At 49.9% G+C, this 23316-nt stretch overlaps 1 protein-coding gene across 3 annotated transcripts in view; it reads left to right on the top strand.

Moving 5' to 3' along the window:
• GALNT14 (polypeptide N-acetylgalactosaminyltransferase 14) overlaps positions 1-23316 on the top strand; it is a 206073-nt gene that overhangs the window by 130144 nt on the left and 52613 nt on the right. The gene's annotated exons all lie outside the window — the stretch shown is intronic.

Here is a 23316-nt window from a genome sequence, read left to right as displayed (position 1 = left end):
TTGGCATGGAGAAGCTCAAAGGCATTGTTAAATTGAGAGGCTATGGGACTGGTGTTAGCTTCCTAGCTTTCTGTCTCTGTCTGGGTCTGTGGGTACCCGCTCGTGGACACTGGGGTTTATGAGCAGGGTGGTAAGAATTCTGATGACTTTTGAGGCTGGTCAATCTGAAGGTACTTTAAGCAGGCAGTCTGTGAACAGACTTGATGGACTCTGTTTCCCCAACTAGGCTGTATAGCTTAGAAACCTTGATGCACATAATGTGTCCTGTGGAGGGGCTGAAGCCATCCTTGTTAGTCACCACCATTCATGAAAGGAACTGGAGTCCTGGTTTCCCCATAGAAATAATGCCAGGGCAGTGAGCTGGCTATAAGGCATCTGTGGCTTCACAAGTCTTCAGAAGAAGACTCCAAGAGTCTGCAAACTTAACCCTCCCCTTGAAGTACCCATGAGACTCTTCTTAGCAGCACAGAGTCCCCCACACAGAGATCCAGGGCATTGGCTGTACCTCGAACACTCCCTGCTACTGACCTGAAGTCTTCTTAAAGTCAGAGTCTTGTATTACAACTATCAAAATTCCCCAGCACTAATCCTGGTCCTTGGCATCTGATAGAATTTTCTTTAAAAATTAGGTAATTTGGGACACCTGAGTGGCTCAATCGGTTAAGCTTCTACCTTCAGCTCAGGCCATGATCCCAGGGTCCTGGGAGAGCCCTACATTGGGCTCCCTGCTCAGCGGGGAGCCTGCTTCTCTCTCTTCCTCTGCTCCTCGCCCTGCTCATGCTTGCTTTCTCTCTCACTCAAATAAATAAATAAAATATTAAAGAAAAAAAATAGGTAATTTTATTTCCTTGAGTGGAGACTACAGGTAGAACAGGGAAGAAGAGAGAGAAGAAGGCCGAGAAGCCCCCCTGATCTCAGGTGGGGTGGTCCTTCCCCTGTCCTGAGTCCAGACCGTGAGACCCTCCAGAAGGACAAAGGACAGCCTCCTGCCCAGGAAAGGAGCCAGTGCATCTGGGCAAGAGCTCTGCCCCCACCTGTAGAAGGGAGGCAGGAAGTGGGGGCTTCACTGAGCAGGCAGGTGCAAAGGGACATCCTGAGCAGGACAGATTTCTGTGGTCACCCTGGTCTGTGATCTGAGAGGCAGAAATGAAAGCAATTTACAAGGGCCAGACATACGTGCTGGTTGTGAGTGAAGAACTGACACAGTCCCCGAGGATCCGAGTTTACCAGGTCCTGTCTGGGGCTCTCACGCAGTCTGCTGTATCTGTTAAGTAAGTGTGGTCCGCTGGCATGGCGGCAAGAGGGAAAGGGAGGATTTAGACCAAATCCAAGGCACTCTTGGGGAATCCAGAGAGGAAAAGTCTATCTGCCATATGTCTGCCTCCGGGCACTGACCTTGCCCAGTAGGAGCTGGGATTGTGTTACTCGGAGGATTTCAGATTTGTGGATCCTGATTCAAAAGAGCAGCAAGTGGAGAGGACAGGATATTGGGAACAAGGGCAAGCACATGGGACCAGGCAGCCGTGGTAGGTCTGTTGAGCACTGACTGTGTATAAGGCCGTGGGCTAGTGCCAGCAGAGGCCAACAATTGAATTGGCCATCTCCAGGCTGAGTTTGATGTGGGGCTGACCCTGTGCACACATCACTCTTGTGCTTAATGAGCATTCCAGAGACTGCCAGCAAAGCCCAGTGTTCCTCCCTCAGATGGGCCCCACTGGGGTTGACCTGTCTACTACTGCCAGCCCTCATCTCCCAGGGAATCTGTGTCTGTGAAGTGAAAACCACCAGCTAAGTCCCTTAATCCTAGGATCCCAGCCTCCTTATATCCCGACTTCATCCTGACATAATGCCTGACTTCAGCCAGCCAGTGTGCCTGGGCTGATGAAGCCCTAAAGCCCTTCTTGGGCCCTGCCTACCCCAGCTCTGAGCAGCTGGGGCTGCTGGTGACCTGTCTCCTATAGCACATCAATAGGATTCTGTCAATGGCTGGCATTTGGACCTGGATCATACTTTGCCCTGGGGGCTCACCTGTACATTGTAAGCCGCTGGCCAGCATCTCTGGCCTCTACCCACTAGATGCCAGTAGTACCCACCCCCATGTTGTGACATTGCCAGATGTCTCCTGAGGGGCAAAGCTGCAGTGAGAATGAGCCACTGCTGTAGAGTCAGCCCACTTGTTACCTGAGTTCTCGAGAGTGAAGTATCAACATGAATTATCAGCCCCAGCAACAGAACAAAGCCTTCTGCCCTCTACGGGGAGCCGTCTTTGCTAGCATCTACTACAGTGCCTGGTGTGTGATAGACTTTCAAGAAACATTTGTTGAACAAATGTGAGGGAAAGTAAATCTGCAGACACTTGACTACTTTCTCCCATCTGTCTTCTGTGCAAAGACGGAAAGAGGCCTGAGAGGCAGCCCCCTTATGCCTCTCCCTCCATCTTCAGGGGCTTTAGATGAGGAGGCAGAAGAACAGACTCAGTGAAAGAGGAAAAAAGCATTTTCCCTTAAAGAGTTCTCATTACTGGGAAGAGAAGAGTGAAGAAACAGCATGGGGGAGTGGCCTGTGCTTATTAAATTTGCTTCCAATTTTCTTACCACAGTAATTGGATTCTGATTTATAGGACATGTGTGGACAAGCGCCTGAGACAGAACTATTAGCTGAGCATTAGAGCACACGCTCCTGGGCGGCTAGCATTGGGGACATCGCTCAGGAATCCAGAGATGCTGTGAGGCTGGAGGAGGCAGCAGGTGGAGGGAGGAGGACAAGGCTGTGGAGGTTTTCACCCAATAGGCAGCTGGGCTGATGGAAAAGCCAAACTGCACTGGCAGTATGGAACCCCTCACAAGCCTGTCGTGGTCCGGCGCCGTATGAAAGCAGCCCCAGAGAGGCCAGGGATTTTGTTTCCCCATATGGAATAGAACAGTCACATTGTTTTCTCAGTCCTCCTGGGTGCCCGGGGAGGTGGCTGGATTGCCCTAGAGAGTGGAATGACCAAGGCAAGGAGGCAGGCTGGGAACTCCCCATTCCCAGGCTTTATGGGGGGTGGGGTTCAGTGAGTGATGTCCACATCTCGGCTAGTTTAGAAATATCTGTGGTTTCAAATAGATACCCTGCACATTCACCCTTTGGAGTTGACAAGCGAGCCTTCCCATGCCCACCCACCCCTGGCCTAACATGTAACATTTTCACATGAGATTGAAGATGGAGATTGAAACCTGCTGTCATCAGCCATTAGACACATCTTGGCCATGACTCAGTTTCCTCTTCCCTGATCCGGGGCCTGTGGGAGGTGTGGGGATCAGGTGAGAAGACATGGCCTTCCACATGTCCCCGCTCCTTTCTCAGCTTTTTTCTCTCATTGCAGTTGGACTCGATAGCCTTGAAGCTTCCTCGGTACATGAGTCACTGCAGTTTGCACATTAGTGCATGCTTCTGTGGTTGGTTTTCTCATTCTAGATGTATCCACATCCATGCACTCAGCTCTCCTGCCTGCCTCCCTGGGAATCTCATGACTGCACTTGCATCGGGGCAACCTAATTCCACATTTTCCCCTGAGATCCATAATCCTGTTAACATCTACGAGAGCCTGAACTCCCAGGGCACCGCCAGGGTCCTCTGGGGTCACGAAGATGAAGACGTGGCTGTCTGTATCACGGTGGCGGTAGCATGCCATAAATAACTGTTGAAATGTAAGGAAGAGACTGCATCTAGCTGGGGTGAGTGTGAGATTTCTCAGGGGAGTTCTCCTGTTTATCCAGCACTGGCTGGTCCAACAAATAGTCCTCATTTTCCAATTGTGCCACCCCCACCACTGTCGCCACACATTTTGGTGACAACAGCTGGATTTGTCATCATCCAAGTAGCCCATAGAACATCTGGCAGACAAGAAGCCATTAAACGGAGGCACACCCCTCGAGCAGGGAGGAAATATTTTGATAGAGCAAATGTATATTTTTGCTGTTGCCTAGCAATACTTATTATGGGATTGCTTTGATTGCAGGGGAGCAGGTGGCAGGGTGGACCACGCCCGTGAGCCGCGAGCTGGAAGGCGTTGCATCTGGGAAGGCTCATTAGGTCACCTCCTCCTGGCTGGCTGGGTTTGATTGTTCCCCTCAGAGTACCGTCCCAGCCTTTGTCCAGTGCAGTGCTAAATGGTTCAAACAGTGGGATACCCATCGCTTGCCTGAAGGGAAAATTCTACACTTCGATACATCTCACCGGGAAGACATTTTTCCTTTGCTCCTTTTCATCCTGGGAAATGAAGGGGCAGTGGCCCAGTCTGGGATTGCATGTCTCCCTCCTTGTATTTACTCGGTTGGAATGGCTGCCAAAGATCATCATCATTTCTCTCCTTGTACTCGTCACTTAGCAGTAATAGGATAAAAATCTTTACGGCTGGAACGGCTAAGCATAAAAAATGTTCATATTCCCTCAGAGTCAAGGCTCTTCCACTAGCTTAGCACAGAGTTGGTGATTCCACATCAAGGCAGAGGGGAGGAGAGAGGAAACCCATCACAGACACTTAGCTTTTGCAAACATGCTCTCCCCATCTGCTACGTTCTGGGCCCTCCTGTGCACCATTTTTCAAGACAAGAGTTTGTGAGCCTATTGATAGTAGCTCTGAGTGTGCTTCACTCCAGAGCATCGTGGAGCCTCAGGGATCCTTGGCAGGAGCCAGGGGGCAGCAAGCTGAGTTTCTGAACATCCTAGAAGCGGCTCTGTAGAAGAACAGTGTCTGCTGGCCTGGGGGGGGCTCTCTGAGTACCAGGTACATGGCATAGAAGTGGGTTCTCACTGGGACGTGAGGGCAAGGGAAACCACAGAGGCTGAGATGGGAGGTGCCTCTTAGGCCGGATTCCTTCCACTCCTGGTCCCCTGGGTCCTTGCGTGCTGCCCCTGTCCCTCTGCCACTGCCTGCTCTGTGAGTTTCAGGCAGATTTCCCAAAGTGGTTGCATCTCAGCCTTTGAAAGGGGACCAGTCAAGAAAATTGCTGATGAGAATTCATCTGAACAAAGCACCCTAATTGATGTTTTCACACACCTTATTTAAGCTTTGACATTACGTGTCTCATTCATTCGTTTTCCCATTCTTTCACTCATTCATCCACTCAACACATTTATCAAGCACTAACCACATGCCAAGCTCTGTGTTAGAAATTGGTCTCCACTCTCCAGGAGCTCATGGTCTATGGAGAAAATGGGACTGACTCCTAATGCTCTACTGTGGGTTGCTATGAGGCCATATTTTTTATTCTGGAGCTAATGCATGGGACTTCCTGTCCCCGATTCCCAGGAACCCATCTCCCGCCCCGTCCTGGTTTTGGTGTCGCTATTTCTGTCTTGGCCACAGAGCAAGCCATACGAGTTACGAGCTTTCCTGTAAAAAAGTCAAAACGGCATTAAGCTGGCCTACCCAGGAGAAGGCATTTATACTTGGACGGGAGGCAGAGGCTTTCTGAAGGAAATGGCATTTGAGCTGGAATTGGGGGTGACAGGTAGGATTTTAGCAGGTGGCAAGCATCCCAGATTGAGGGAGCAGCATACGCAAAGACGAGGTGGGAGAGCCACATTGTTTTGCAGGAGTCAGTCCAATTTCCTTGGAGTGTGGGTGATGGAGGGGAGAATAATTCTGGATGCAAAACTGGGGGTCGTGTCATAACAAAGTCTTGAATTGAGGATAAGGAGCTTAGAGTTAGTTCAGTCAATGTTGGAATGCTTGGACTTTCATTCTGTCATGGCCTCATCATCTCAGCGACCCCAGATGTCCTAAGCAACATGTCCCTGCCCAGTGCTGGGTCAGCGGAGCTCCTGCTGGTAGGGAGTGAGTGGAGGGGATAAGGTAGGACTGAGCAGAACTGTGCCAGGCAGCAGTGATGCACTCCCCACCCCCCGCCCCCCAAGGAAGGATAGACAGTGGTAGGCAACCTCTAAAAGCAAGCTTAGCCTGAACTGGGGCGGAGCCAAGGGGGTAGAGTATGGTATGGGATCCTGGCTTTAAGACACTGGCCTCCTCAGGGTGGGGGTGTTGGGTCTTACACTGGGGAGTTTGTTCTGGGGTGAGGTGGGAGAGATGAGAAGCAAAAACTGGTCTGGAGGGAAAAGGAGCTGGTGGGGACCTGCAAAAGGAGTCTGTCCTTGACCCGCACCTGACTGTTGGGTTTAGGATTGAGCACCAGTACTGGCTATAAAGACTTGGACAGAGAAGCAAGACTAGCAGATTGAGCACATACCTAGGTAGAGAGATCCAGGCTCAGAGAGGTTAAGGGACATGTCCAAGATCACACAGCTAGTCAATGCTTAGCCAAAACTCAAAATCAAGTTTTCAGATTCTAGGTTTATAGATATATAAATATATTCTGTCCCCAATATAAAGCCCATATTATGTCCAAGTTCACTGCTGTGTGTATGTGTGTGTGTGTGTGTGTGTATGTGTGTGTTTTACTGCAGCTTATAGGGCAAAGAGAAGAAATGCTGCATGAGGATTTTGTTTCCCAGTTAAGGTAGTTTGATATTTCTATTTCAGCTTTGCTTGGAGGCATGGGTGTAGCATAGTTCAGTTAGCTAACTGAGTCGGTAGTTTCTTGTAGTGTTTTCTCAGCAAGACCAAAGAGAACCCGTGTGCCTTTGAAAGGCACTAAATGGCTTTAGTTCTGGAGGCGTGTTTCTCCCCGCCCTCGCCCCGCCCCACGCCTCCCCACCCTGGTTTGCCTCCTTTATTACACATTGCCCGAGGAAGGAGACAATGCAAAGAAATGTGGAAAGACACGGAGAAGTGTGTTCAGTGCCTAGGATTGGGAATTTGATCTGGAATGAACTATTTCCCCCACAAAATTTATCCTGCTGGTTATTGAGTATTATGTTATTAGGTGTCAACCTTCAAAATTAAACAATAAAGGTTGTTGAGCAGCAAATGAGTTTGGCCAGAAAGAACAGAGAAATTGCATTTTGGGACATACAAACTATGGGGGATTGTGGGCAAGTCTGAAGAACAAAAGGTAAAGCATCCTTCATAGGTGAAAGGAGGAGGTTGGAGAGGTCGTTCTGAACAAACATTCATTGGACAAAAATGCAGTGGTGGCGGCTTCTCATTGGCTGCAGGCCAGGGCAGCTTCCTGTTGCCGGGCTGAGAGGAAATCTTCCTTCTTCCTTCTGGACTGTGTATTTTGTTGTTGGGTTTTTAAATATTTATTTATTTATTAGAGAGAGAGAGCACGCGAGCGCACAGGAGTAAGGAGAGAGGGGTGGAGGGAGAAGCAGACTCCGCAGGACCCTGAGATTATGACCTGAGCCAAAGGCAGATGCTTCACCAACTGAGCTACCCAGGTGCCCTTGGACTGTGTGTATTGAATAAGGCTTCCTTTATTCCTTTTCATGTAGGGATATATCAGTAAATAAGCAGTCCAAACACTTGCTCTCATGGAACTTATTGGATTCCCCAGGTAGGCAAGTCTACCAACTGGCTGCCTGGCTGGGATCTTGCTGCCCACCGCAGGTTGCCAGTACCTTCTCAACAGTGGGCCACTCCCCCTGAGAGGAAGGTTCCCATATGCTAACCTTGAAAACAAGCCCTAGCCCATGCACTCGGAGCTGATAACACCACAAAGGGAAGGAAGGTGGCATCGTTTCTCTCTCCTCTAAATTATCCTTTTTTTTTTTTTTTTTTGTTCATTGATTTTGGGACCCCACAGTGTTTTGGGACACATTTAAGAAAGCAGAAGGCTAAAGAAGAGACCCTGGATTTGCATTCTGCACTCTGGGGTGTTCTCTTTAGTGCTGTCAGGGTCATCAGGACAGCTGACATGCTCAAGAGAAGAGATGGGAGTGCTGAGTTTGGCTGTGGCTCTTGCCCATGTTATGGGCTGTATTGAATTCTTCCACTTTGGTGGCTTTTGAAATATCCCTGCAAGACTAAAATATGCCCGAAGACCCAGAGCTTCTCTTCATCTTAAGTAAACTTTGAATCAGGGTACCATATATGTACAGAAAAGTTGACACTTCATTCATGTACACTTGAAGAAATTTCCAGGGAGAGCCCACCCCCATTCCTACATCAAGCACCTCCATCAAGGACAAGATGACTCTCGGTGCCAGAACCACCCTAATGTCCCTGCCCCTTCCTCCCCACCGTGGAACACTGTCCTGACTTCAAATGCCATAGACTAATATTGCTTGTTTTTGAACTTTTATAAATGGATTTAACACAGTATATGCTCTTGTGTGTCTGGCTTCCCTCAAAATTAAGGGAATGAAATCCAGCCACACTTTCAAGATGCAGTGTGTTCATTCTCACAGCTGTAGAGTATTCCTTTGTATGACTATATTGCCAATGATATATCTGTTCTGTGAATGCTCCTTTGGGGTTTTACCTTATGAACAGTGCTCCTTTAATGAATCTTGTACTTGTCTTGGTGAACATGGGTCTCCACCCCACCGGCTGTGGATGCGTCTGGGAGTTCCAGGGGCTCTTCGCCTTTGTCGTCAGTGACTGGCTTTCGTGTGTTTCACTTGAGCCTTCGAGAGGCTGAGTCGTGGTATCTTCCTGTGGTTTAGGTTTGGGCCCTTTCTTTGGTGATTAGTGAGGTGGAGCACCTTTCAGAAGCTCACGGGCCACTCTGGTACCCCATTGAGTGTTTTATACCTGCTCTCTTCACCTTCCTAGGCCATTTGTCCAACAACCAAAGCACAAAGCCTGATTTTCAGTCTGCCCTCTATAACCTTCTGAGTGTTTTGTACATTTTCTCCCACATCATGGCAGTGCAGTGAAGGGGAGGGAAGCTACTGGACAGAGCGCGAGAAGCCGTGGGTCCTAAGATAGTGCCCAACCCTTCAGCTGTCAGGGTGTTGTCTCCTCACAGGTAAGAAGAGGGAAGTAGCTCAGAGATGCTTAATAAGGTCACTTCCGAGCCCTGTCTGCTAGATGAAAACATCTCTGCTGGGAAGAATGTGCAGGAATGATTTACGGAGTGAATCTGATTGGAGGCGATTTCCATTAGCAGGACTCCCTCCAGCTCAGGGGCACCTCCCCTCCCCTGTGGCCCCGGAGGAGTCCTTCCCCTCATACACTTCTCTTCCTGAGGGGACTCAAGGGACCAGGCGAGCTGTGCTTATCACCACTTTGTCCATTTCTGTGGGGCCCGCGTGCCTTCCCCTGGGTGGAGGTCACCAGACCCCCCTTCCCAGCTGGAGACGCCAACGTCAGCTGCTTTAGTGGCATCTTTGCACTTCTCTGAAGGCCCCTGGGATCTCTTCAACAGCAAAGCAGTTTGGCACATCACACAAATGCAGCTTGAGTGAAGACTGGTGACCTGCCCAGTTTTTGGTGTAGAATAAAGAGTTGTAACATAGGAACCTTTCCCCTTTGTAACCCAGAGCACTGTCATGTTGGGTTACCATTCCCCCCTAGCGCTGCAAAGAATGATGGGCTGGTGTGATGTGCCACATGCGTCTCTAATGACAGAAAGGAACGGAGCTAACAGAACAGGCCCGGGGACATCCTGAGAGGCTTGGGCACCTGGCATAATTCCTAAGTAAAATCTGAATGTCAGCAGGACTCAGAATAAGAGCAACCACACCCTCCAGCTCTACGAGACATGACAGAGGCTCTCACATCCCCTTCCTGGGACTTTCTTAGCGACCCTTCAGGTGAAGGGATCACTGCCGTCTGATAGGGGAGGAAACAGAGCCCAGGCACTGTAACTGATTAACTGTGAGCTTTGAGATAGGGCATGTCTGCCAGTTATCTGCTGCTCCTTGGGTGAGTCATTCAAACTCCTCGAGCCTCGATTCCTCATCCTGAAATGGGAATGATAATGGTAGCCAGGGTTGCTGTCAGGGTGAGGCGAAATACTCCATGCTGAGTACTGAGTGCAGTCTTGAACCCCCAGTAAGCAAAGCACTGTTTGAGCTGTGGTGAGATGCTGATGAATCGTCAGATGGGTTTTAGTTCCAGGATTAGCATGAGCTCCCTGCCAGGCCCTATGATCTTTCCACAGCTACGCAGCAGGTGGAGGAGGCAGGGCCGAGAGGGGGCCGGCCCCGCAGGAGCAGGGAGCCATGTGAATGGGTTTGGAGAGGTCCTGGCTCTGTGCCTGCTCCCCCACCTCTGAGTTGGGGCACGTTCCAGGAACAAGGTGGTGCGGGGGTGGAGAGGGTGCGGGCAGAGAAGTTCTGCACAGAGCTTCCTGCCTCAGCCTTGGCTCCTGGCGCCCAAACACTTAACTTGCCTGAATGTCAAACTTAACTTTAAAAACCGGAGCGCAAAATAAGCAATGAGGCAATCGCGATGCCACGTCTGGTGGAATGTGTACTTTTAAAATAGTGGGGATGGAAGCCAAGGCCAGCAGAGGGAGTGATTTTGGGGCCGGGCGCCAGGAAGTGGAACCGAGTCTGATAGCAGATGAAAAGAGCAGAGGAGGTGACAGCTGTGGGCGGGCGGCTGTGGAAAGCCGGTGCTGGCCAGGGTGACAGACAGTGGGATGGAGTGACGTGAGCAGTGGGCCTGGGGGCGGCTGGAAAAGCAGCTGAAGAAGGCACCATGTGACCGAGGAAGGGGGACCCGTGGAGTCACGTAGCAGCCTTGCAGCCAGGGCTTCGGTGTGGGCTAGCAGGATCGGCCAGCGCCCCTGTGGTCGTCCTCGGTGTCCCTAAGGCCGCAGGAGCGACCCTTCTATGTGACGGAAGCCCACGGGTCCAGCTCTCACCTTCTGCCCCCACCCAGCACCCACCATGACCTTGATCCCAGCCAGAGCAGACATCGTTCCATCTGCTCTCCTGCTTTCCTGCTTCTCCACATTTTCCCCTGGTTCGTCATCTGAACACATCATTTTTAAAAAAGATTTTATTTATTTATTAGAAAGAGCACTCGTACAGAGGAAGGGACAAAGGGAGACGGAGAATCTACAGCAGATTCTGTGCTGAGCATGGAGCCCGATGACGAGGCTCAGTCCCATGATCCTGAGATCATGACCTGAGCCAAAATCAAGAGTCGGATGTTCAATGGACTGAGCCACCCAGGTGCCCCACTGGACGCATCTATCATTTATCCCTTACCCCGAGCCTCACTGAACCTGCCTGTACTACCTCTCGAGATAGCAGGCCGCCCACTTTGCTCTCACCTGCTCCATCTCAGGACAGGTCCTACTGTTCACCTTGGAGCCAAGCCCAAACCTTTGGAGTCCCACATGGCCCACCCTTATTCTGTTGAGTCTGCCTCCTAGAGAGCCCATGGTCCCTGGCCTTGCTTGCCATCCTCAGTGACTGTCCCCTGTGGCCTGGGTGACTATGGCAGCCTCCACCACCCTCCAGTATGGCTTTGGCCCCTTACCAGTCCATCCCCTGCTCTTTCTCCATGGAGAGTTTTCCAAATGCAGACGCTTCGCTTCCCATCTAAAACCTTTCAGATGTTGGCTCATCGTTGGCTCACGTCTTCCAGAAGGCAGGTCCACCCAGCCAGTCGGGGCTGTGGCTGCCTGACTGTGCTCGAGGCTTCATGCCTCTTTATCTTTGCTGCTCTGTCTTCTCAGGGCACTCTTTCATCTTTCAGAAACCTGGGGCAGTTGTGTGTGTGTGGGGGGGGGCTGTCCTCCAGGAAGACATCTCACCCCCTCGGGCTAAGGTCAGCAGCTCCTCCTCACTCCTGAGCTCACTTGTGAGCCCTCATTACCCTGAGGGGCACACATCAGTCTCCCCGCCGAGACCTGGAGCAAGCTGGGGCAGGTGAGGTGTACCAGCAGAGTGCCCGACACTGAGTCCCTCATCGGTACCGGCTGAGGGACTGTGCACCCGAAGGGCACCTCACTGGATTCACTGTCAGAACCGTCTACTGAAGACATGAGGGTTTGGGAGTGCAGGTGTGGGAAAGCATCCTTGAAACAGGGGAGAAATCAAATCATGGGAAATTTAAAACCACCTTCACTCAACAAAGAATTCTGTTAGCACATAAATCCGGGACCACAATCAGCCAGTGTTTATTGATCAAACAGTTCTCCTGACGTGTGGTAGGCACCTTGTCTATGTTTTCCCAGCTAAGCCTCCCAACATCTTCTCTGTGATTCCAGTTTAGAGATGAGGACATTGACTCACTTGCCCTTACGAGCATCAAGAAGTAGAAAAGTGGGCCCTGGCCCATGGAGAAAACAGCACAGCTTTGCAGGCAGGGGAGTAAGTCCCATGAGAAGCGTGGTGGCGGAGTCTGCAGTGAGTGGCACAAGGGCTATGATTCAGGCAGCCTTGGATGGGAAGGTGGAGGCATGGGGGTGGGGAGGCATGTGGAGGTCGTGTTGGAGGGAAGTGAGTGGACTGGGGTAGCAGAGCTGGAAGGCAGGGGAACTGCGGGGCAGGGCTGGGGGTCAGGGTGATGAGGAGGCCTTGGGTTATAGTCTGGTTTAGCTTCAAGGAACCAGGCGAGGGTAGGGAGAGTGGTGTGTGAGCGTGTGTGGAAAGCAGCGGGGAAGGAGATGGAGGGACAGTTCTGCAGGCTTAGAACAGTCAGGGGGCTCTTGTAGGGTGTGGCCCTGGCTTGGGGGAGTGGAGGTGAGAATAAAGGAGGCATGAGGCAGAAGGTGGTTCAGGACTGACTTGGAATGGACAGATTGGACTGATAAGACGTGCATGGGAAGGTATGAAAAGACCTGGCTTTTTACCTCTCCACTTGAGGGACATTTGGCCCTCAAGCAGGCCATTTCTGAGCTCAGCGGGCTGGGCCTGGCTGCATCCCTGGACTCACTAGGGCTACAGGTCTTATCTCAGCTGCTTCAATCTGAGGATTGACGGCAAAAGGTAAAAGGAAGCCCTGACTATTCTCTCATCCTTTAGCTGGAAAGTCTGAGAAATATCTGGAAATAGCCCAGGGAGCATCAAAGGGAGACACCATTCTTTAGCAGTGGTTTGTGGTTTTCCATCTTTCCAGAACCTTCCAGCATGTGCCAGGGCCAGTGTGAAATAAAGGCCGAGAGCCAGCCCATCTGGTTTTATCTGGAGGCTCTGCTGCTTACTGACCTGCCCTCAAAGTCCCCTCCACAACGAGAGGGGAGGAGACCCAGCGCTACCTCAGAGAATCTTTGCGCAGATCTAAAGCTCTTGGAAGAAGACCTGAACCAGAGCCAGGGGTCAGTAGGTGTTGTCTGTTATTACTATTGTGTAATGTGATTCACACAGGGCTAAAATAAGACTCGAAGGAGCCCTTGTCCCAGACACCGAGGCATCTTTTTCAGAAACATTGCAAAAATAGGCCTTGGCCCACCTCCGCACTTCCTGGTCCCAGCTACGCTCTGCATTTGCCTTTTGAGAACATTCTCCCCTGTGTTGTGTGCACGCACACGTACACGCGTGCACACACACGCACATGGTTGCCATCTGGGTGGTGCTCTGTACCAGCGCACACAGATCCTGGCGGCATCCCAAGAGAAGCCTTTTTGCTGCCTGCTGAGAGCAGTTGCTCTTCCTGGAGGGAAGGTACTGCTGCCTATCTGTGGTTTCCCCAAACCACAGGGTCCCACTCATTTCAAAGGAGCTGATAAGCAAAACAGAGCAAAATCAGTTCTCCAGGAAAGCAAGAGGGTCCTGTGCAGAGGGGAGCAGTGGTGGGTTCTAGGAGGCCTGAGCTCAGCCCGAGCTGTCTGCCTTCCCCTGTCAGGTGTGCATTCTGGGTCAGGTTGCACGGGCAGCCAAAGGCGTGTGGAGATAAACTGGGACCAGGGATCAGAAAAACCATACCAATGTGTTAGGATCAGCAGCACCAAGAATGGACCTGAGGCTGCTGGTTCTGGAGCAAAGAGTGGAGATGTCCTGTCTTCCATGCTTGGTGTCCATGGTGTGGGGGGTGGGCAGTCAAATACAGGCTCATCATAGTGGATAGACCTTTGAGCTGTACTTTCACGTGTGAATTAGTGCAAATCTGATCCTTGGTGTCGGAAGAGAGGGTGCCATGAGAAAGATGTTCTTAAAGCTTAATTTCACAATTTAAAGGGTTTTTAATAATTCTGAAATTGCAGCCTTTTCTAATGTTTACACACCAAATTATGAAAGGATGATATTAGATGGTGGGATTTTTAAAATATTTCTCTCTCCCACAAAATAAGATGTTGCAAACCTAATAATGGTCTTTATAATTTTTTAAGTTTTATTTTACTCATACGAAAGAACCCTGCATCTAGAAATGATTGTCTGGCACTAATGCTGAAATTTGAAATTGGGCTGTATACAAGCTAAGGTTGAGTAATATCTAGATGTCAACGTCCAATAAAAATAGATGTAAGCCATGTAGGTAATGTAAAATCTTCTGGTAGACACGTTTGAAAAAGCAAAAGAAACAAGTGAAATTCTTTTTAATAATATGTTTTATTTAATTCAGTTTACCCAAATTTTGTCACTTTGACATACAGTGAGTGTGATGAGCTATTTTACATTGTTTTTCATACAAAGTCTTGGAAATCTTGTGCATATTTCACACTCCAATACCCAATGGCTATCACATCAGACAGCCTGGGTCCAGGCAAAGAGGGTTTCTGAGCCATGCCTGGCAACCCTGTCTGGGTAGGATTCAGTCTCTCGCTTCTCACTTGAAAGAACAAGTGTTCATCATCTTTGAATAGGTTTGATGGACACTTTGATAATACCAGACACTGTTCTTCTCCCTAGGACTTTGGTACTCAAGAACATTCTGGCCCTTTAAACATAGCTGGGTATTTCTGGTGCTACAGAGAATGTGTCAGAGTCTCCACAGGCACCAAATGGCTGTCTTGGATATCTCCCAGGACAACCTTTACCCGGGGCTCCCTGTTTGTGCCACTATGGCTCCATATTCTAACTCCAGTAGTTTTAGTGACTTGTTTGGTCTCTCTTCTCTGTATGACTGACCTTGGCACCTTGCTCAGTGTATATAGTTCAGCAGATTCCTTGAGCTGGTGTCACTCATACCTTGGCAAGGGACATTGTCCCCTCTGGCTTTGCCCCTGTGCGAGCGCCCCTGTTTCCTCCTTCATGCATCCACTCATTCTTCAGACATGTATACCTACTGTGCCTAAGCACTGTGCTAGGTTCTGAGGTCGCAACACAAAGGAGTCCTTGCCTCGCTAAGTAGAGGGGAGAGAAAAATAAGTTCACAATTTTTGGTAATCGATTACAGAGATGTCCTAGGAAAGTGCATTGGGAAAACCTTGAGAGATCAAGAAATACTTTCCAGGGAAAGTAACTTCAAAGCCAAGATTAGAATAAGAGAAAATGGCCCAACCTTGGAAGAGAAGAGAGTGTGTTTCAGACACATGGGAGGGAGGCCGTGGCTGCAGAGGTCCAGAGAGAGAAGAGTGGGTCAGGCAAAAGGTGGCTGGATCTGGAGCATGCAGGGTGGGGAGGAGTCAGAAGTGGTGCCGGGTCACTAGGAGAGGAAGCCATAATTAGAAGTTTCAATGTCATTTTGTGAGCAGTTAGGCAGCATTGAAACATGTTAAAAATTTGCAGTTTGGAAAGACCATTCTAGCTGCAGTGTGCAGGCTAGATTGGAAAGGGATAAAGCCAGCTTGGAAGTTGCTGCAGTAATATAGAGAAGACATGATGGGAATGTGAAGAAACAGCCAGGTCGAGAGATAAATTAAGAAGGATTGACAGGACTAGGCCTTTCATTACATTAGGAGGCCACAGAGAGGCAAGATTCGAGAATATCTCTTGGATTTGAGTACACGGTAGATGGTAGACTGGGGAAGACAATTGGCACAGCAGGCTTGGCTGAGGTGCTGGAGGCAGAGGGTGGGTGAAGAAAAGGTCACCTCATGGGGATATCCCAGGGAAGGTGCTCATCAAGATTAGGAATAGGGTTGGGGTCATTAGCAGACAGATAGAAAATTGAAGCCTTGGAAAAAAGTTGTGTCATCCAAAGAGAAGGAAGACTGAGAAGAAGTGGTTTAGGAGAATTTGGGTGGGATTGGGAACACAAGAACTTCAGATGAGGGAAGAAGAGGAAAACCCAGGAGAGGGGCACCTGGGTAGCTCAGTGGTTGAGCGTCTGCCTTTGACTCAGGTCGTGATCCCAGGGTCTTGGGATTGAGTCCTGCATCAGGCTCCCTGTGGGGAGCCTGCTTTTTCCTCTGCCTATGTCTCTGCCTCTCTCTCTGTGTCTCTCATGAATAAATGAATAAAATCTTAAAAAACAAACAAACAAAACTCAGAAGAGACAGCCTAAGAGGATAGCCAGACTAAGGTGACTTCGCTAAAGCCAAGGGCAAAGAATCAAGTATCGAATAAAGTGTGTGACTGTCAATGTCAAGTGCTACAGAGATAACAAGTAAAGACTGACAAGTTTCCACTAGCTTAGTGACACTGAGAAGTAATATGGACCTTGGTGGTAGGATTTGGTGGGGAGAGGGGAAAATGGGGCACTGGAAAGCAGAGGTGGGCAGTAACGCTCTATAGACTGAGCCTGAGGCCTCTCTCTATCATCTGACTGGGGCCCCCAAGCTTGGTTCCTTGAAGGAAATAGCAAGTTCAGTCATTAAGACCCAGAAGATCTTAGACCACTAACTAGCAGGGTGGCCTTGGGCAGGTCACTTCACTGTTCAGGGCCTCAGTTTCCTCATCTGTGAATAAACAGGGAGCTGGAACCAATTTTTTCTAAACCTGTGTCCCACAGAATTCTCTTAGGTAAATGCTATGCTTTACTCCAGTAGATATGTGAGTTCCCACCATGTGTAAGGGATTGTCTGCTAGGAAGAAGGAAAAGTGTGAGGGTGGGGAGGGGGCAGGTTTTGAGGTCAAAGCTGCATAAACAATAGGCTAGGAGAAGTCTCAAAACTTGTAACATATTCATGTGTATTGGTGGATCACCAGAAGGGTGATCTTGTATTTTTCCAGTATTTCTCATTTGTCCAACTGATTTGACTTGTCTACACTTTATTCACGGAGCATGCATAGTCTTCTCCTGGAGACACTGTCCACCAGCTGGCAGTGTAGGGAGTGATTAGCCAGATGCTCTTCCTGGTACTTTCTACTGTTATAGCAAGTCAGGGGTTTGAGGAGGGAGATGGAGAGAGAATCCAAAGCAGCCTCCACGCTGAGTACAGGGCTCAGTCCCATGACCCCAAGATCATGATCTGAACCAAAACCCAGGCCCCTGACACCATGGCCTCTATATAATAGCCTCCTTCTTCCCCAATCAGCTTCCCAGTTTGTCAGCAAAGACCCCTCTTGGGCATTCTTACATTGCCAGGAAAATGGGCTTGCAGAGCTGTTTTCTGGGAACACTATTCTGATCTATGAGCTGCAATTAATCTGATGGTAGAAGTGCTCTAGAATGGTCAAGATGTAGGTTTCTTAGAAATGTGGTGCTACTGAGAGTAGCTGGCTGAGAAATCCAGGAAGATACTTGGGAGGAAGAAGTGAACTGCAGGCCCCAAGCTGGATGACAGAGACAACGAAGAATATGGTGGTGGTTGGTGCAAGGGAAGGCATTTGTTAGCCTAAGTAGGCTCACCCTGAGATCAAGTCTTCTGTTAAATGGCCTTGTGTTCCTGGAGGAGTGTCAATGATACCATCTAGGTCAGCCTTTCTGCAAGAGAATTAACCCTTTAAGCCCCAGAACATCCACTATAATGAAAGGAATTAACTTCTCCTTTACCCATGTGGAAGGGTACTCCTGTGAACCATCCATGGGAGAAGTGAGCAAAGAATCAGACAATGTTCTTGTATTGTATGGTTCATATTAAGAACTCCTGGGATGCCGGGGGGTCACAGCTGTTGAGCGTCTGCCTTCGGCTCAGGGCATGATCCCAGAGTCCCAGGATTGAGTCCCACATTGGGCTTCCTGCATGGAGCCTGCTTCTCCCTCTGCCTATGTCTCTGACTCTCTCTCTCTCGGTGTCTCTCATGAATGAATGAATAAATAAATAAATAAACAAACAAATAAACAAACAAAATCTTAAAAAAAAAAAAACTCCTGAGGGAGTTGAATCTATAAAGATTGGAACAACCCCAGAAGGGACTCCTGGAGAACTTCTCTGTGTATGTAGGGTCCCTGGCATCCATAACTAGCATCATTTTGAAGAATGGGGGCCATCAAAGGGTCCTGTGGAGGCTCTGGGAGCACATTTGGACAGCCATGATGCAGTTGCACAGCTTTTCCATCAACTGCCCAAGAGGATTTACCACTGACCCCAGGGGTGTGAGAAATGCTGCTGACCTTGTTTCTTCAGGTAGCTAAGAGTACCTTGTCTGTTGCTGCATAACAAATTACCCACAAATTAGTGGCTTCACAGGACATTTATTATCTCAGTTTCTCTGGGTCAGGCATTCGGGTATGGCTCAGGTGTCTCACAGGCAGTGAGTCATGGGTCAGCTGGAGCTACTGGCATCTCGGGACAAAACTGGGCTGGACCCTCATCCCAGTTCCTTCTTGTGGTTGTGGGCAGGATTCAGTTCCTCACTGGCTGTTGACCTGAGGCCATGCTCATTTCCTTGCCTTACGAGAGGCTCCCCAACATGGCAGCTTACTTCACCCAAGTATGCAAGCCAAAAGGACAGATGTCCCAGTCTTTCCTAACAGAATCACAGAAGTGGCATCCCATCATTAGTTGTACTCTGTTCCTGAATGTGTCAGCCCAAATTCTCCAGGGGAGGGAACTGCACAAGGCCTTGGGGGTGGGAGACCATCTACTGCCCACCAATAGTACCCAACCAGGTTTCTAGGCAGCTCACTGTCCTGCCCTGGCCCACAAACCCCCTTCCCAAAGTAAAGGATTTTAATAAATTGTTCAGCAATTAAAACCTGGCAGCATAATGGAGTAGCAGATCTCACTGTTATTCTAAGTATCTTTTATGAGATGTAGAATTTCTGTAATCCTAAGTGAGGACAGCTGTTGAGGCAAGACCTAGGAGCAGTATATATTTATGTGGATGAACAAATTAATCTGCATGTGAAATCCCAGTGAAATTGACATGAAATGAAAATTTCATGCCTTACAGTGTATCTGTGTTGCCCATGAAATGAGATTAAAAGGAATTTCTGATTTTACAGTTGTCATACTTTTCATACTGCTTGCATTTTTCCTCTTCTAAAGACTTGAATTTGGACCTAGAGGCCAGACACAAGCTTGGCATTTTATACCTTTTGGCCACCTTCCTTTTCCTCTTGGCTGGGAGCAGGCTTCCTTACATAGAGCTAAACCGGGAACATATTAGATGTTCTCCGCTCTAAGTACAAAACCTGTGACTCTAAACACTGGCAGCGTGCTCACCATCCCTGTCCCAAGGCAGCTGACATACTGAAAAGGTCCGTCGGCCAAGAGCTTAGCCCCCCTCATCCTTCCTCACACACATCAGCTTTGTGGTGGGTGTTCGTGTCTTGGGGAACGAGGGGAGGACTTGGTGGTCTCCCTGAGACCTCTTCAGAGCTGGAGCCATGACATGGTGAGACGAGACAAGAGTCCAGGAGGGATGGGGGATGTGCCCCTGTACCCCTGCACCTGGAAATCCACAGATTGTCACTCCCTTGGAGGCAGTGTTCTCCCAGGAAACAGGTCCCACCTCTACTTTATGCCTGTGTTTCCCTTGGCCCCTGTGGCTGTAGAGTTCAGATATGGAACATACAGAGAAGACAGCCCATTCACTTTCTCTGGCTGAGTCTGGCCTCTGCTGCGTGTGCAGGAAGCAGAGGGATGGGCACAGCTTTCTGTTTAGGAATAGATGTTCACGAATTGCTCCTCCCAGGGCCTCACTGATGCCATACCTTTGCTGGCTCCAATCTGGGCAGTAAGCTGGAGCCCCTGTAGGGACTCCCCAGTGGCAGCTTAGCCAGCACTTTGCCTGTCCTCCTCTAAACTGTCCAGGAGCATCAGCCTGTCCCTCCCCTCCAGGAAGTTTGTTCCAAGAGCTGAGTTCCAGAGCTCAGTGGAAACTGCTTCTTGGGGGGCACCTGGGTTGTTCAGTCAGTTAAGCATCTACCTTCAGCTCAGGTCATGCTCCTGGGGTCCTGGTACTGAGCTCCATGTCGGGCTCCCTGCTCCATGGGGAGTCTGCTTCTCCCTCTCCCTCTACTCTTCCCCACTCTGCTTGTACTCTTTCTCTCTCTGCCTCTCAAGTAAATAAAATCTAGACACACAGAGAGAAAGAAGAAGGAAGGAAGGAAGGAAGGAAGGAAGGAAGGAAGGAAGGAAGGAAGGAAGGAAGGAAGGAAGGAAGGGAGAGAAAAGAAAGAAAAGAAAAAAGAAAAGAAAAGAAAGAAAAGAAAAGAAAAGAAAAGAAAAGAAAAGAAAAGAAAAGAAAAGAAAAGAAAAGAAAAGAAGCAGTTTCTTTTGGGTTGATGCTTCTTGGGTTGATGACTTGAGTGGGAACACGTGTGTCCACAGGGCACAGACAGGACCAGGACAGCAACTGGAGGCTCATGGATACCCTAATGCTTGGAACATTGCTGGCATGGAGGTGTTGTGGCATGGTGACAGTTGTGGCATGGTGATGAGGATGTCTGGCAGGCCTGGGTTTGAATCCCCGCTTTGGCTGCAGCTAGTTATTTAACCTCCCAGTGCCTCAGTTTCCTCCTGAGTGAGTCCACAAAGCAGTGGCCCTTCATAATGTTATGGTGCCCATAAGGTTATGGAGCATTAGATATGCAGGGTGCTCAACACAGTGGCTGGTAGCAGGGGCCACTTTTGAGAGAGAGAGCATGCGTGTGTACATAAGCTGGGCAAGGGTGTGGCAGGAGGCAGAGGTGGAGAAAGAATCCCAAGCAGGTGCCATGCCCAGCATGGAGCCCAGCATGGGGCTGGATCCCACAACCCCAAGATCGTGACCTGAGTTGAAATCAAGAGTCAGACGCTTAACCGACTAAGCCACCCAGGCGCCCCCAAAGTAGTTTAATTTCATCACTGTAAACTAGAAGCTAAGGCTTAGAGAAGTGGAGTCACTGCCAAGCTCCCGAGTGATGACACACCCAGGGTGTCCCCCCCCCAAGGCCTACGTGATCTCCATTACATCTTGCCGCATATTTGTGTGACCTTTCCCCTTACTGCCTCAGTCTCCCCTCTGGGATGCCAGAGCCCTGCTTCAGGAGTGTGTCTTATCACACTATTGTCTGCGTTGTCAATGGCAGGGGAGTGCAGTGGCTTTCTTTTCCATCAGTGTGTCGGTAATAATTCTGCTCTCCTCTGCTTCAGAATTGCTGGGTCTGCCTCTCCATCACTCCCTCCTGTTTTGACACTCCACGATAAAAACCCACATGTTTATAATTTATGAGCATGTCTTTTCTTCCGTAGGGGTGGAGCGCTGTAGGAGGAAGAAGTATGTCCAGAAATCAAAGGACCCGGGTGCCAGCCTTAGCAGGCACACTTGGGGCCACCAGGAGCCTCTGTTGCCCACGATAAAATGGGGTTGATGATGATGACGATATCATAACACTGCTTACAGGCAGCTGTCACTTTCATGAGCTTGTGTACATGGGATGCCTGGGTGACTCAGTCAGTTAAGCATCTGCCTTTGGCTCAGGTTGTATCCTGGGGTCCTGGGATGGAGCCCCATGTCGGCTTTGAGCCCAGAGGGGAGCCTGCTTCCCCATCCACCTGTGCCCCTTCCCCCTCCTCGCGCATGCGCTTTCTCTCTCTCAAATAAATAAAATCTTTAAAAAACAAAACACGTGCACATTATATTTCAGTGGTAACAGCGACCACCACTTAGTATGTTTCTGACATACCCACGTTGGCACCTTTTGGGGTGCAGGGGTGGGGTGTGGGTGGGTAGGGGAGCAGTGATTGGTGTGGTGAGACAGAAAGAGATGGAGGAGGGAGAGGCTCCTCCCTGTGCCCTGGGGCTGGCGTTTCAAACCTCTGTGGGAGCGTCCTCGGCCGGGAAGTGGCACTGGACACTCAAGAAGTTGGTGGTACAGGAAGCACTTTGAGACACACCTCAACTTGGGGAAATCAAGAGTCTCTGTTGAATTTTTCAGAAACACACACACACACACACACACACACAGAACAACCAAAAAAAACTACACGTGGGAAATGAGCTCAGCGGAGCATCCGTTACTCAGGAGGTGTGGGGGCCGTCAGGACAGCAGCCCGGCAGGCAGGCTCCCCACACGCTGGCCCACCCTTCCTCCCCGCTCTACCCCCACAGCGATCTTCCCTGGCTCTTCTCTCCAGTAAAACCCCTGAATCTTTAATAAATTATAAACATGCTTTCCCATCCGTCTGCAGCGCCAGATCTCAGCATTGGTAGCTTTTGACATCCCCCCAGTGTCCCTAATAGATCTTGCCATTTGATTAATCTTTTAGATCCTTCTCCCAGAGAGCCCACCATCCGAGCTGACTCTCCTCAGAGCGTCCAGCTTGAAGGATTTGTCTCCGCCTCTCTGCCTTGTCGCTCCCCGTACCTGCTGCTCATTCCCAAGCAGGGCTGCAGGATGCTAGGGACAGGTGGCAGTTAGAAGTCATGGGACCTGGGTTCAGCTGGCCTGAGCCACTCACCGGCCGTGTGACCCCTAAGTGAGATTCTGAGCCCCCGGTTCTCCTCTTGTGTGGAGTAGAGGTTCTCAGATGCTGTTGCGAGGGTCAGATGAGACCGTGAATGCGCTGTGACCAGGGGCAGGAGGAAGGCACCGTGAAGTCCCCGGAGCCAGGCCGCCCAGGCCGTAGGGTGCAAGGCACTGCCCTGCTGCCTGCCCTCCGTGGGCCTTTGCACGCTGGAGCTCTTTGGGGTTCCCCACCCCACCTCCAGAAGAGCCCCCTGTCCCTTATCCTGCAGGCTCATGAGGCTGGAGGGGAGTGAGGTCCAAGAGCACGACCACCCAGGCTCCTGCCAGTGCCTGTCACACCACCACGTTCTTCCCAGTTTAGGAGGTTGGACTGGGTCATCTCCAAGACCTTTTCCTTTTCACAACCATGAGCTCTTGGTTCTCGTCCGTAAGCACAGAACGTTGCATGGAGGCTGGTTCAGCTACTAGAGCCATGATAATAAGAATTCCAGCTACCATTTACTTGGCATCTGTTTTTTTTTTTTTTAAGATTTTATTTATTTATTCATGAGACACCCAGAGAGAGAGAGAGAGAGAGAGAGAGAGAGAGAGAGAGAGAGAGAGAGAGGCAGAGACACAGGCAGAGGGAGAAGCAGGCTCCATGCAGGGAGCCTGATGTGGGACTCGATCCTGGGTCTCCAGGATCATGCCCTGGGCTGAAGGCGGTGCTAAACTGCTGAGCCACCTGGGCTGCCCTACTTGGCATCTGTTAAACACCTGGTGCTTTGCCTGCAGTCTGTGGTCTTCACAAGCCTGCGAGGAAGGTGTCTGTCTGCATTTTATAGGTGACACATCCAAGTTCTGAGAAGGCAAATGATGTGCCCAAG

This window comes from Nyctereutes procyonoides, unplaced genomic scaffold (assembly GCF_905146905.1).
Source record: "Nyctereutes procyonoides isolate TBG_1078 unplaced genomic scaffold, NYPRO_anot_genome, whole genome shotgun sequence".
NCBI classification, from domain to species: domain Eukaryota; kingdom Metazoa; phylum Chordata; class Mammalia; order Carnivora; family Canidae; genus Nyctereutes; species Nyctereutes procyonoides.
Note: the sequence above shows the minus strand (reverse complement) of the source record. Positions and strands in the feature narration are given on the sequence as shown.